Consider the following 3,170-nt stretch of genomic DNA (forward strand, 5'->3'; position numbering starts at 1 on the left):
GGCTGTCGCCGCCGGGCCGGTCCTAGGGCCGCCGCTCCCTCAGGCCGGGCCCCGGTTGTGCGGCCGCGGCGGGTGTGTGGCCGCGTCCCTCGCCATCCCCAGCCATGGCTCTCTCTGCGCCCCGCGCTCCGGCACCGCTCCGTGCTGCAGCGCCGCCGCCGCCCGCACCGCGCATGCGCGCGGGCCCGTGCCCGCCCCGCCCCGCCCCGTGACGTCACCGCCCTTATTAAGGGGGCGAGCCCCGGGAGGCGGCGGTTAGACAGAGTTGGTGCTGTCGGTGTTGGGGWTCCGCGCCCCCGGCTCCGCGCCCCCGGCTCCGGGCACAAAGGGCCGCCCCGCCGCGGAGCACGGCCGCTTGCCCCGCCCCTTCGGTGACTCCGCGTTTTCCGTGAGCGCGGAGCCTCCTCACCTCACCGGGAGCTTCCGGGGGGTGACACCGGAGCGCCCTACCCTCGGGCCGTGCCCGCCGTGTCCCCCGCATTACCCGCCGTGCCCACCCACGCTGTCCCGCAGCCGCCTGCCCGGGTATCGCTTCTCTCAGGTGCCCTACCGGGAAACTTGYGTTGCCCGGCCAGGGGATGGGCGGTGGGAGCCCCATGGCGTTGCRTCCCGGGGTCAGCCCGCCCCCCCAACTCGCCGAGGTCCTGCGGGGTTCGGGCCGGCAGTGCGAYGGGGAGGGACGCCTCCCTGCAGCCCCCGCAGGGGACCCCGGGCGTGCCCGGCAGTGCAAGGCGAGCATATGTCCCGAGGCGCCCAGCAGCCGGACATGCCGCTGGCTTTCTTTTATTTTTTCTTCAAAAAGAAAGAAAAGGAGGCGGAGGAGAAAGAGCAAGCGAGCTCACCCGCCGGCCCCCCTCGTTAGCTAAGGTGCCTTTATGCTGGAAGAAAGGGCAGATGTGCCTATTGTTCGCCCATTAACAATAACGAACCACGCCGGGCAGAGTGCAGCGTGTGCGCAGCGCCGAGCGGCGGGAGGGACGGGCCGAGCCGAGCCGAGCCGCGGGAGAGCCGCGGGGCCGCAGCCGGGCGGCACCGGGCCGGCGGCGCACAAAGGCTGCCGCCGCTTCCCCCCGCTCCGCCGTCGGGGACCGCGGTTGTTCTCGGCACCCCGCAGAGCCGCCTGTCCCCATCGCCCCGGCCMGGCCCGGGAACAGCGAGCGCATCTCCGCCGCGTTGGGGCTCAGGTCGGGACCCCGGTGTTTTCCAAGGAGGGGGCATTGGGCTTGAGTACCTGTTCTGGCAAAACCCCCACCGGCGGCACGCAGAGCGAGRACAAACCGCTTCATCCCGCGGGATCCGTGCAGAGCTCTGTGACAGGGGAGCTGTCACCCTCCCTGCTTTCCTCTGAAAGCTCCAAGGCCCCCTCCCTGGTTAAGAGGCAGGAGTCACTGCCAGCGACCCAGAGGCCCCGCGGGGAATGCAGGTTGCACGTACGGAGACAGCAGTGGGTCCTGGGGCAGAGTCCCGCTGGGAGCGAGTTGAAATCAACCCCCGGGGTTACTTTTCTCGGAGCTGTTGCCCTAACTTTAGGGACAAGGCCTGCGGAGATTCCCCTCGGTGCGAGGAGAAGGGCACGGCTCGGGAGTCTCTGGGATCTCGCTGTTCACCGAGGCAGCAAGACCCCCGCTCCGCGCTTTGAGCCCAAAATACCGGRGCAGCGGCCGAACCCAGAGCAGCGAAGGGGCCTCGGCGAGGAGCCCCATCGCCGGAGCCAGGCCTGACCCCGCTCCAGCCCTGCTGTCAGTCCACAASGCCCGCGGGACGAGGTGTGGCCCCGCCGCGGGGTGCGGGCGTGGRGCCCGAGCCTCACCCAGAAAGGTCTGGCCCGTCCGCAGCGAGACTCAGAGCTGAGCGGGAGCACCCCTGCCTCTCTCCCAGGCACCGCCGTACTCMTGGAGTGCTCATGCCCTGGGACCCCGGCGTAGGCTCTGCTATCCAGGACCGGGCACGTGCGTGACTGCGTGTGCACAATCTGCGTGTGCCTGCGGTAGAGGAGCTAACAAAAATCACCAAGCGCCGGGAGGCTCGCAGGAAACTTTTAGAATCACAACTATCGTGTGTGTGTGTGTGTGTGTGTGTGTGTGTGTGTGTTGTGTGTACGGCCCTGGAGGCGACTATACTTTTCCCCCTCTATAAATTCAGAATTTCCACAGCGGCTTTACGTATTTCCTGCAATAAAAACACACACACACGCATACACTTTTAAAAATTCAGAGCTACTGAACCCCGTCTCCGAAAGAAATCAATTGCTCACTGCMGTTCATTTTCCCTGAGCGCAAAGAGCTCCCCTGTATTTTATTTTGTGCTAAAAAAAATCCCACATACAGATCCCGCACTGTTCCTACCACCTAGCCACCCCCAATCCTAAACGTTTCCACAGCACTCTAAATTTTTGTAATGTTAACGCTAACAGTGTCTCCATTTCTGATAGCGAGGAATAGATAAGGAAAAGTGTATCTGCGAAAGAAGAAAAAATAAACTTGAAACCTAATCAGTTACCTCAGAAAATGTTTAGGATAAAATAAAATAAAATACAATAATAAAATGCAATAAAATACAATAAAATACAACAATAAAATAATCGAGAACCTTTCGAGACTGAAATGAACAGCTGTGATTGTATCCCAAGCCAACGCAAGGTGATGTCACAGATCTAATCGAAACGTTGTCAGCTTCCTCATTATCAATATCTGTATACAATTTACAGTTTAATTAAAAAAATTTMATCTCCGCACATTGAGTGATTAGTTATCAAAGCAAACGTCACAGCGAATATGTTACTCCCTCGAGTTTGTAGGAAATTGCAACATCAAATTTTTCCTCAAGAAACGAGTATAAACCCGACCCTCTCCAAACAATTTGGAGAGTCCGTGACACGCTGGCCTCCGTCGAGCTTCGATCTCTAACCTTAGAAAAGAATAGCCGTACAAAAGCACCCAGCTTCCCCCAGCCCTACATACATCTTTTATTTTTAAAGTATTTTTTTCCGTTATTCTGGGGGTGACCCAACGAACCGGCTCTGGTGCGCAAAAGCTGTCGGCGCGGAGCACAGTCCCGGTCCCGTCTCAGCTGCAGGGTGCCCCGRGACCCCGGGATGGGCTCGCAGGAGCCCGGGACAGGGAAGGCGAGGCTGGCACACCTTCCCGCAGCCTCGGTTCTCCGCCGTCGGG

This window comes from Malurus melanocephalus, unplaced genomic scaffold (assembly GCF_030028575.1).
Source record: "Malurus melanocephalus ecotype Western Australia unplaced genomic scaffold, MMel_1.1 scaffold_163, whole genome shotgun sequence".
Lineage (NCBI taxonomy): Eukaryota > Metazoa > Chordata > Aves > Passeriformes > Maluridae > Malurus > Malurus melanocephalus.